This window comes from Vombatus ursinus, unplaced genomic scaffold (assembly GCF_900497805.2).
Source record: "Vombatus ursinus unplaced genomic scaffold, bare-nosed wombat genome assembly UNPS02014830.1, whole genome shotgun sequence".
NCBI lineage: Eukaryota > Metazoa > Chordata > Mammalia > Diprotodontia > Vombatidae > Vombatus > Vombatus ursinus.
The window spans coordinates 49,425,174-49,437,637 of NW_020954608.1; the positions used below are offsets into that span (position 1 = coordinate 49,425,174).

At 36.1% G+C, this 12,464-nt stretch overlaps 1 protein-coding gene and 1 long non-coding RNA gene across 6 annotated transcripts in view; one reads left to right on the forward strand and one right to left on the reverse strand.

Moving 5' to 3' along the window:
* Positions 1-12,464, forward strand: part of EPS8 (epidermal growth factor receptor pathway substrate 8) — a 263,667-nt gene that overhangs the window by 119,693 nt on the left and 131,510 nt on the right. The window lies entirely within an intron of this gene.
* On the reverse strand, positions 4,230-9,006 carry LOC114025367. The gene is made up of 3 exons (XR_003567016.1): positions 8,935-9,006; positions 8,056-8,171; positions 4,230-4,496 (listed from the first exon to the last, which is right to left on the reverse strand). It is a non-coding gene; the product is annotated as an uncharacterized LOC114025367 (long non-coding RNA).

Consider the following 12,464-nt stretch of genomic DNA (forward strand, 5'->3'; position numbering starts at 1 on the left):
AAACACTTATTAAGTGCTTACTTTGCCCCAGACATGGTACTAGGCATAGGAGAGAAAAAGATGGCAATGAAACAATTCCTACTCTCTATGAGGTTACTTTCTATTTGTGGAGGCAAGTTTTCTATATTTAAGAATAGACAGAATAAAGGTAAGTCAGAGAGAGGGGGCACTAGCATTTGAGGATATCAGGAAGGGTGTCATATAGGAATGTGCTTGAGCTGAGTCTTGAAGAAAGAAGTAAGAGTTTCTGTGAGAGAGGTAAAAAGGTAGTGAATTTCAGGTAGAGGAAAGAGCTAATGCAAAGGCACAGAGATGAGAGATGAGGTGTCAAGGAATAGTAAGAATGCTAGTTTAGCTAGATAAAGCTTGGGAAGATCAATAACGTATAATGAGGCTGGAAAGTTAGGTTGGAGTCAGGTTACGAATGTCTTTAAAAAACAAAGAGAGGAGTTTGTATTTGAACCTAGAGCCACTAGAGTTGCAAATCTGGGGAAAAGAGTCTATAAATAGCAATGTTTATGTTGACTCCATCTCTAGGACCAGTATGATGACAGCATGTGAAAGAAGAAGCATCCTAGAAAAGATATGGGGTTATCTTGGGGAATTCTGATCTCTGAACATTCAAAAATAGAAAGAACATCCCTTTGGAAGAGTTTTAAAATAAAGGGGTATTTTTTAATTATGAAAAGGGAATTCATAATCTAACATATCTACTGTTTAACTGGTTGTTTAACCACATTTGCTGACTTCATGAATGTTTGATGAAAACTTAGGATTACTTTAATTTGTATCTCTAATTTGTGAATTTGTACATTTCACAAAATATAACCCTTTTGTTTTAAAATAGCACCAAAAAGCATAGGAATAAAAAGATCAAAGCAGAAAGATAGCCTTATTTGAAGTGGATAAACACTAAAAACTTTTCCAACAAGATCAGGGGTAAAGCAAAGGGTATATAGTTTATCCCTATTATTACTTGACATTGTGCTAGAAATGCAATTAGACAGAAAAAGAAATTAAAGAGAAAAATAATAAACAAAAAAGCAAAATGAATCTACAGAATTTGTAGATATTATGATGACTTAGAGAACCCCAGGGATTCAATAAAAAAAATAGAAACAATTAATGATTTTGGTAAAATAGAAAGATAAAAAAAACCTACAGAAATCATCAGCATTTTCAGCCATTATTTTAAAAAACTCAGGAAAAAGATATAGGGAAATTCTATTCAAAGAAACTACAAAGTGAATAAAATACATGATGTTAAGCTATCAGGACACATACAGGCCACATAAAATTATAAAACACTTTATAGAAATAAAGGAAGACAAATGTTTGGGAAGATATAGTATATTCCCTAAATTAATTTACAGATTTAGTGCTACTAAATCAAATTAACATTCATTATTAAAACTAGACAGAATAACTACAAAATTCACTTAAAGGAGTAAAAGACCTAGAATCTGAAGGGAAATAATAAAACAAAATTTAGGGACAAAGAGAGTCTAGCACTACTAGATGTCAAGTAACATCATAAAACAGTAATCATAGAAACTATGTGGTGTTTCTTCCAAGAAAAACATAGGGTGTTGCAGGAAGTAGCCTTAGTGAGTCAGAGGAGAACACTCTTTCCTCTGAGTCAGTTCTGAATCTCTGTGACATAAATAGTGCAATCCTACTATAAGTTGTACTTTTTATGTTTTATTTTATGTTAAAATTGATGTGTACATAGCAACACCAACAAAAGTAAATACACTATCATTACCAGTAAATAAATCTTTTCCATTGCCAGGTTAGTATTCTTACTTCCTTTCTGCCCAAATAAATTCTTCTTCCCATTTAAATTAAATTGAGTACTTCAGAATTATTTTTGGCTGTTTGATATTATTGGGTTTCACTTCCAAAAAAGGGTGGCATATTGTGGTTGCTAAGTAGTCCTGTATTGGGATGGATAGGAGGGAAGAAATGAAAGGAATTTGTGGAAAAGTTTTTTTTTTCCCTTTCTCAATAAGTAGCCAAGAATAGTCAATTTTATCATAAAAATGGCATGTTTTATTCCAAAAACATATATGAAAACACCCCCATAGTACTGCTTTAATATAAGGGAAAATTGTTATTGTTTGTTTACAGAATAGGAAGGCTACATGACCGAGATGGATCGTTTCACTTCGTAACTAATCAGTGAAAAAATCAATTTGTTTTTTCCCCTCTAGATCATTCTGGCTTGCTTTGCATTTTAGTTATGGATATTGCATAGGGGAACTTCATATAAATTCCGAAAATGTTTTATCAATCTTGACAGCTCCAGAAATAATCAATCATATGTTTTTCAAGGGCCCCTATGTGCAAGGCAGTAGACAAAATACTTCTAGTGAGAATGAGCCTTGTGCATGGTTGTCTCTGAATATATATTTGTTTAATTGAACAATTGTTGAATAAAATTGTCAATTATGAAAGGGTTGGCATCCTAAGACATCATAATTTAGTTGAGAAAAGACATGGGTGTATGAAAAAATTAATAGTACAGGTTAGTAAATATTAAGTACCAAATGAGTGATGTGTATAGAAACTATTCTCAGGGATCAGAGGAAAGAGACAACTGTATATTCACCTGGGATGGGAAGGGAAGGGTTTCCTTAATGGGTGGAATGTGATCTGGAACTAGAAAAGTAAATGAAATGTGGTTAGATATGGAGTAGGGAAGAGGATTTCTGAGAGGGGCACCAATGTGTACAATAGCTTGGAGGTGGAAAAGTGCAAAATGTGTGCATAGAATGGTGAATGGACCACTTCAGCTATAGTGAAGGTTCATGTCCTAATGGCTAACATTTCTGTAGTACTTTAAGTACTTTTTCTCACAATAGTACCATGGGTTAGGGAGTTCAAGTTACTCTAGAAGAGAAGGACCAAAGAACTAGGAGAGCAGCATAGATTTAGAATTGGACAGGATCTTAGAAATCCTCAAGTGTCACCCCCCCCCCAACTCCCACCCTCACCATTTTATAAATGAAAAAACTAAGGTCCAGAGCCGTTAACTGATTTGCCCATAACTTACACAGCCAATAAATGTTGGAGTCAGAGCTTGAACCTCTCTATTCCAATTCCAAGTTCAATGCTTTTCCCATTATACTATGCTGCCTTCCGTACCATCAGTACATATTACACACTCTATATGCTACTAAATTAAAAAAAAAACCCACATGGAATTGATGACTACTTGCTAAAAAATACATAGGCAAAAGTAACAAAGGAAGAAGTAGATAATTCTCATTAAATTGTTAAAATAAAAGCTATAAAATCAGACAAAGAGAAACAGATTACATGTATCTCTTAACAGCTGATCTCTCAATAATTCATCTGTTCATTTGGAGATGATAACTATTAAGACTGATATTATCCACTACAACTGCCACATTGAGATAGATGGCAGTGTTTCATAGATTGTTATTTTAGTGTTCCATTTGGCTTACTAATGTAAGAATTGTAGTATATTACTAGCAGGGCCATCCTTAGTAGTTTGGTTGATGAATGCATTATTCGTGAGATTTCCCTTTTTAGATATTTAGTTCTTTGGCCTTATGGTTTTCCTCTACTCAAATGCAGTTCTTATTAACAGGCAAAAAACACCTTAAATCGTTTTTAAAATTATATTTTCATTTATTTTGTTAAATATTTCCTAGTTACATTTTTAAACATTCATTTCTTAAAATTTTGAGATCCAAATTCTCACCCTCCTCCCATGGCTCTTCCACCTATTGAAAAGGCAATAAATATGATATCACTTATACATGAAAACACATTATCTTATCAGTAATAAATTGGTTCATACTAAGATGTTAATTAACTTCTTACCTGAAGGTGAGTTTTAAAAATGAAATAAAAAAACCAGATAACTTTAAAGCACTTGGCTTGGGCTTCAGCTCTGAGAAATAGGAGGAAACTAAAATCAATCCTTGCTTCACCGTTTGGCTGAGTATTGTCTCTCCTCTCCTGAGCATAGTGTAATAACATAATAGAGCATCCTCCCATCCACCTTACATATCTGAAGGCTTACCCTGCTTTGCATTCCTAGTACTTGGTATAGTGCTTGGCACATAGTAAACACACAAATGTTTATTTACTGTCTTGGGCAAATCCTTTCACCAGTTTTTCTCCAGAAAGTCAAAAGTGGAGACTTGAAAGGAACAAACGAATTGTCCTCAAGTTCTTTGAAGGGCTATCTGGTGGAAATATTAGATTTTTTTTTTTTTTTGCTTCGTTGTCTGTGGGAAGAACTTGCCTGAGAAACAGGTTCAGGAAAAATAAAGAAAAAAAGCTTCCTAATGATTACAACTATACAAAAGTGGACTGGGCTGTTCTGGGAGGTTCCCCCTCCATTGAAGTCCTCAAGCAGAATCCAAATGACCTCTTAGGTATATTTTAGGAAGGATTCATGTTCAAGTATGAGTTGCAGTAGCTGACTTCTGAGAACCATCCCAAGGCTGAGATTCTGTGATCTGTAGAATGAGGGTAATAATACCTGTTCTACTTTATTCATAATTTATATGAAAATAATGTTATAACATAATAAAGTGCATTGTAAACTATAAAATGCTATATAAATGATTTCATGTTATTTTATATCTTATTTTCCTACCCACTCAATTACTATTTTCTCCCCATTCTATATTTTGTTTGATTCTTTGTGATTCCTCTGCCTTTTTTTTTTTTACATATGACTTACTGCTTCCTGCCTCCTCTTCCCTACCTCCTTTCAATTAAGACAGTAGTCTAACTGTTACTACCTTCAGGATTGTAGCAGCTTAGCATAACTGGAGTTTCTTAAATTCCTATTCAGGCACCTCCAGGCTAGTAATTCTCTCCACCCCAGATCCTTGAGTTTAAATAATTCCTAGCCAGTTGCCTTATCATAGAATAAGAAGTTGAGCCTGGTTTTGCCTTAGTAGCTCCGACCTGAAGACTGAAGGGTAGTTATGACTGTTGACCTAGTGCTGCCTAGAGCAGGGATCCCCAAATTTTTTTCAGTACTGGTATGCTGACTTTCAGTAAACTGCCTTTTATGCACTATTCATTATGTCAAGAAATAAATTCTAGAGTTTCTCAGGCATATGCACATAAATAAAATAGAGATTAAGTAATTTCAGTAAGATAGTATAGTTATTTGCCAAATATTTCCCATGCCCCATTGATAGACTTTTTAGATCCTCTTTGGGGAAAGGACCATACATAAAGTTAGAACTTTTGTGCTAGAGTACAGAAGAAAGCTGAATACTTCAGAGGGTACTTGTGTGTTTTTCAGCATGCATGTCAGTATAACCTATGAATTTTAATATTATTCCATAGTGTTTAAATGAGCCTTATTAAGGCAAATTAGTCTTAGTGTATGCCCCGTCATAAGAAAATATATTATATAAAAATGTAAAGCATTTGTTAGAGAGTAATTCACATTAGAGGTGATCATTTATAAGCCAGTCATCTTCCCAGTAAAGGGAGAAGCATTTAAAAAGTTGAACTAGTAATGAATGCACTCTTATGGTTCTCTTACATACCTGATGACTCTTCTATTTCTTTCACTCACTCTTTTTCCCACTCCCTAAATGTAGGCCTTTTTCTAAGTTCTGTCCTCTCCTTGGTGATTCATTCTCTCAGCTTCAACTATTACCTAAATGCAGATGACTCACTCATCTGTATTTGTGGCCACAATTTCTCTCCCAGGATTCAGATCCACGTTTCCTGCTGTTTGATGGACATCTCTATATTCATTATCTTCTTTTCCTAAACCAACTCTTCTTCTTGCCTTACCTACTTCCCCAAATTATTGTATTAGGCCATTTTGTCTAGAGTGTGAAGTTTTTTGTAGGGCAACATTTTCTAAGCTAATTTGAACACTACTATTTCCACTGTGGCTCAGTTCATGATTAAGGTGAGGGAGGTTCATAGGTGAGGAAAGGTAAGTGAATGAGAATCTAACAGTATGAAAAACCAAGTCATCTCAGGTTGAATTACCGACCAATTTTACATTGGGTTCAGGATTGGACAATCAGAGGTGGGTTGGGGTAGTGACTGGAACTGAGACATTTAGAGTGAAGAGGTTGGCAATGAGTCAGTCAAAACAAATTCTGGAGGGGCCCTGAGCAAAGTACTTGTCTGTATAACGTAGTACCTGGTTAGTCAAAACAGAGTGCAAAAGGCTAAAGTACAAGGGTGGGTTCATAATGTGCTGAACCAGTCATCTGACAAGTGGTATCCAAGGGCAGAAAGAGAATTAGACAAGGGCCAAAGCTGTCAAAACTGGAAACAAGTCAGATCAGAGCATGTAAGGGGATGGCTAAGGTCGGAGGAACTTCAGTCTAAGCAAAGCAAAGAGCCTAAAGCAGTTTGTGGGGATCAGCTGGAAGCGTTTTCTGCCTTTAAAATATGTGTCTGTGTGCAGTTTGGCAAGGTGGAGCAGGATGAAGGGGAAGAGCACAAAAAGCTGCTGCCACTGAATTAGCCATTAACTTATATCTTTATTCTCCAGCATAGGAGGCAGCCGTGTTAAGATTAACCACAGAAGCTTTGGGCTTGATATATGATAATAAATAACATGTTAATAAACAAATAAAGCACAGTGGAATATAAATTGCACTGTCTTTGGAGTCCTGGGTTTGAATCCTGATTTTGCCACTTACTACTTTGATGGCCTTGGGCAAGTCACTTAAATCTTCTGAGTATTAGTTTCCTCATCATAAAAATGAGGAAATTAGGCTAAATCATCTCTAAGGTTCTCTTCTGAACATTAAAAAAAAGTTACAATGACCTCTTTTTGCATCACTTTTGCTAGCCCTTCTTTTTCCAACTTCCCCTTCCCTCAAATAAAAACCAGGCGAAAGGGAAGGAAAAAAATATAGGAAGTGTTACGTGAGTAGGCCTTGCTATGCCCATTTGCTTTATGCCATAAATATTATCATAGGCGGGCAGTTTCTTATGAAGGAAGCTCACCTGAGGTTTTCCTTTATATGAAATTACATACTCTTACACTCCATACTTTCTACTTTGATGATGTCATGCCATTCCCATTGCCTAATTTATCACCTCTGTGGAGGTAGGTTCAATCTGACCTCCATCCCTCCAACTCTTCCTAGAACTCTAATTCTGTATAGAATTTGCTAAATACTAAATACAAATAAAATTTGCTAAATACTAAATATAGAACTTGCTAAATACTCTGCCTGTTTATTCCACTGATATATCAAACTCAACATCTCTCAAACTGAACTTAGCATCTTCCCTCTAAGTTCCATGTGCAGTATAGAGTTGGAAAGACTCTCATCCAGATCCTGCCTCCAACCTATTAATTATGTAACCATAGGCATATCATTTAACTTCTCAGCCTCAGTTTTCTCATCTGTAAAATACCTGTAGTTTCTACCTTACAAGATTGTTGAAGCTTAAACAATATGATTTTATGCAAAATGCTTTGTGAATATTATATAAATGGCATTTCTTATTATCATTATTATAATTAGCTTCCATTTCTGACAAAGAAACCACCAGTATTCTATTCACTCAGGCTCTTAACTTTAGAATCTTCTTTGACTCTTCCTTCTCCCATCTCTCTCTCTCTCTCTCTCTTTATTTCTCTCTCTGTCTCTCTCTCTCTTTTTCTGTCTCTCATTCACTCTCTATCTATCTATCTATCTATCTATCTATAGAGGTCCTCATGCCTGCTCAACTAGAATATTGTATTAATCACCTGATTGGTGTCTCTACCTCAATTCAAGTGCTCCTCCAAACTTTTCTCCTAATTGATTCCTAAGTCATCTTCCTAATATGCCAATTTGAATAGGTGACATCTCTACCAGAATCTTTCATCAACTTGCCTAGGGAACAAAAGAATCCTGACATTCAAGATCCACTATTTTGGGGTTCTCAGTTATGCAGACTTATTCCATACTGTTGCATATTATTCCTTTTAATACTCTGCATTCTCATCAAACTTTACTGCTTTCTGTTCCCCATTCTCATCTTGCCGCCTTCTGTCCTTGTGCCTTTGCTCATGCTACTTTCCCATACCTTCGGTGGGCTCCCCATGCTCCATCTGCTGATATTCACCTCTTTCTTCAAGGATAAACTCAGGCGCCATCTTCTTGATGAAACTTTTCCTGATAGTTCCTGGCCCTCAGGCGTTCCTGGTTTAAAAATAATTTTATTACTTAAAAGTTGGAAAATTCTTCACTCTTGGGTGATCTTTCCTAAAACTAAAACATAACTGCATCTGGGTTTCAAAAGAGTACCTCCAATTGTTCAAGTTCAAAATGTCCCATTTTATAATATTGCAACACCTTGTTCCCATTTGTCCTTCTACAAGCTTTCTTAAAAAAAAAAAAAAAAACTAAACTAAAAAACATTGAGACTCACCTCTAATATGTTCTTGACAGCTTCAAGGCCCAAACCTTGAAATAGAGTATTAGCATCTGTTTTTACTAAAAACAGAGTACACTATGCTAAGCTACTCCTGAAAAATAAAGAAATTTACTATAGATACAGTCAGGTGATATTGGTGGTGTTTTGGAAGCTTACTTCTGGCTGCTGTTTATTATAACAACTAACCATATTTTCAAGAGAAAATAAAAAAGAAAGAGCACTATTGACGCCCAAGCATTAATTATCATGAGGACAGATCAAAGTATGCCCTATTTTATTTGTTTTAAGAAAAAGGTCTATTACTGTTCGGATAAATTGAATTTTTAGAATTTAAATTAAGTTTTAAAGGCATATGATACCTAGCCTTATAAAGTAAACTTCAGGTTTTCTGTATACTTCTGTCTAACTATATCAAAGTAAAGAAATATGAGCCAACATACTTGATTAAAGCTGAAATTATAAGATATTTAGAAAGATACAGTGCATAGAGTAAAGGTCACATGAAATAACATGGAAGATTTTAAATACCTAAAGCTCCCACTCATCCGACTTAACCCCAGCCCACCATGAATACTGGGTATAGGCAGCACAGGCAATCTCAGTGTGTTTTAGGATCAGGTTAAGGAGGTCTTTCTAATCTTCTCTCCCAGTCTCCCCCCCACACACACATGTCAATGACTTAGTTTGAGCCCCACCCCTCCCAACTCCTAGTACAAGAGGAAGAAAATATTGATTCTGCCAAGTCTTGTGAAATAAAGGAAGTATAACTGTGTGGGTGAGAGAGAGAGAGAAAGGGAGGGGGAAGAGATACAGGAATGCAGAGCTTGTTAGAAGGGAAGGGGCTTCTTAGGGAAACCTAACTGAAGTCTTCTCAGGAGTTTGAAGTCACTTTGCCTCTAGGGTTTGTGCAAGTGAATGGGTTCATGTTAGAGTTATGGAAGGGGGAGGGGCTAGAGGGTAATAAGAAAAGCAAAAGATAAGAATATAAGAAGAATGAAAGAAAAAAATGTCCAAGAGAAAAAGTTTGAGTATAGCCTAGCTCACCAGAACATAAACCAAACATGAGACTCATACAGAAGGAAAAAAGGAGTAGCATTTTAAAAAACCAATTAGCAAGCACTTATTAAATGCCTACTATGTGGCAGACATGATACGAGATGGAAAAATGACTTAGAACACACTTCTGCCAAGATGGTTCTTTGCACAGGGGACAGATTGCCTACTCCCCTATACCTACTCCAGCAAAAACCTTTGGTTAGCACCAGACCAAATAATGATCGAGAAGTCCAAAGAGAAACAATAGTGCTTTCTTCCATACCATACTTGCACAAAAGTTAACCAGAAATCCAGAGCAAGTGTCTGTAGACAAAGGTTGCAAGAAGAGAGGGCTCCCCTGCAAAAGCTCCTAGGTGGTCAGAAGCCACAAGAAAGGGACCTAGAAGCTCCAGGAGCAGCAGTGGCCTCGGCAACCAGACCATTACGCTGCTGCAGGACTCGGACCAAAGAACTCAAACCAGGACAGCCAGTGTCCCAGGGACACTGTTCCCCAACAGTTAGACTTGAGATGTCAAAGAGGGCCCTGAAGACCCTAAAAATGATTCTTCCTTAATTGCTCCATGCTTTAGAATGAATCAATTAGGCCTAGGCTCTGCAAGTTATTTCACTTTGTTCATTTTACACGAGACCTGCAATTTGTTTCCAGTGCCAGCTGCTAGCGGACTTCCTCTTTGATAAAAGGAAGCTATAAGATAGTTTGCTCGGGAGTGGGCTGATTGTTTATTCTACTTTTAGTTAAAGAGAACCAAGAAAGAATTGGATTTACTAGTAATATTTGTTTTAAAATTTCAGCTAGGGTTTTGTCTTGTGTTGCTTTTGCATTTTGTATCAGTAAGTAGCTAAAGGCAAGTTTTTATGTTGTAGAATTTTAAAAGTTATACGTGATAAAGACCTGGCTCTATCACATGGCAATTTTTTTTTAATCTTGGACAAATTACTTAAACTCACTAAATCTCATTTGCCTCATCTGTAAAATGTGATTAATGAGATACTTCTTACTTTAATAGGTGTTATGTGTGAATCCAATGAGGTCATGCATATAAAGCATCTTGAAACCATAAAGAAATGGGAGCTATTTTATTAGTGTTATTATTATCTTGAAATTCCCCAATGCTTGATATAGCCCAGGTGAAATTCTATTAATATGATAGTATTACAGAGTTGGATGTTGAGGAATTATTTATCCTGCCAGATGGTTCTGAAAAATAATTCTTTGCTGATTTAGTTCCATTGAATTGAATACAAAGAATGTTTGGGAAGTGGTTTCTTTGGGTCTAGAACATATAATATTTTTCCTTTTTTCCCTTTTATTTGTTTTGTTATTCTGGACCTATAATTTGCTCTGTGTGGGGAATTCCCACTGGGAAAATTCCCTTTACCAAAATAGGTCAGCAACTGCTTCACCATTTAAAATCTCACTTGCTAAGAGCACTGAGAGGTTAAGTCAGTTGTCCAGGCTCACACATCCGATGTTAGTGACTTAGTAATTAATATCTTTGGTGACTTTGGAGGGAGCAGTTTCAGTAAAATGTTGGCATTTTAAACCAAGTTGCCAAAAGTTAACAAGTTAGTGCATTAGAAGGAAGAGAAGTGAGTAACAACTCTTTCTAGAAATTATTAGACAGATATAAGTCAATAGCTTGAGAAGGAAGTAGGATCAATGGAAAGGTTTTTGTTTTGGGTAATGGGAATTTGAGGAAATTTATAGTCAAAGAGAAAGGAGCCAGTAGAGAGGGAAAGTTTAAAAATGAAATAATGAACAATGACTTTGAGAAACTAAGGTCAAGGGCACAAGTTGAATAATTATCTTTGGCGGTGATTCCCACCATATCCTCTGAGAAGAGGTGAGGAGGAGGATGAGTGAAGTTCAGTAAGCAGTGGAGGGAATCTTATGATGGATAGTGTCAGTCTTCTTATGAAAGTAGGAGGCAAAGTCATGTGCAGAGAGAGGAGGGTGGTGGGGTGGTAGATTGGGATCCTACTGGGACCATGAAAGAAGTGGTTAGGAATAGTGGCTGTGGGATATGGGTTGAGAAATTAGTTATCAATTAATAGAAGGACTGCCCATACCCTGTTGAGGGCCCAGTAAATGAACAATTTTAGCTTCATGCATGGGTGGCAATTTTCAAAGGAGCACGATGTAGGGCAGGGATATTTAACCTGGGGTCTGTGAACTTTTTTTAAAAAACATTTTGATAACAATAAATTTAATTTCCTTTGTATTTTATTTTGTGCACTTAAAAGCATTCTGAGGAGCACAAAAGCTTCACTGCCAAAGGGATCCATGACGTAAAAAATTAAGAACCACTGATGTATAACTTAGAGACTATATGTGCTAATTTTAAGAGGTGGACAGGTCACCATTGCTTTCTGTCCTCCTTGGTCCCACCCCTCTCCCCAAACCCCAATGTTCAATACTTAGTGGCTAACATTTGTGTTGATGGGCATCTCCATGTAGTGTTTTCTGTATATAACTGTCAGTTTGCTACTGGTATTGCTTTTAAAGCCTTTCCAATTTGGTAGACTGTCACAAAGGCATAGCCTTAGCATCAGAATAGGACTTTACTAGAGATTTTAAGTAGTGATAAGCATAATACAATTTTTTTTAAAGTACAGAGATTATTAGCCAGTCAGAAAGACCAGTTACCATACCTTTCCTTACACTAATGAAATCCCAGGTTTGGACAAAAAAAGAAAGAAAGAAGGAAAGAAATAAAAATGATCTTTGTTGATTCTTTTATTCATAATAAAATCCTACAGTGTTCTTTGTAAATTAATTGACCCTCTCAAAATGCTTTTTTTTAAGTTGAGGAGTAAATGAGCCAAAGGGCTTTGTTTACTTCTTTCTGCCCTTTGCTCTAGATGATGCTGAGAGCCAACTCTGAATAACAGGGTAGGTTTAATATTTAAACAAGATATCAGGTAATTTCTTTGTTAGGGATCATTCTCTTCAACTTCAAAGTTTTTATAGTTGGCTATTTTTAGAACCAGTTTCACTTGTC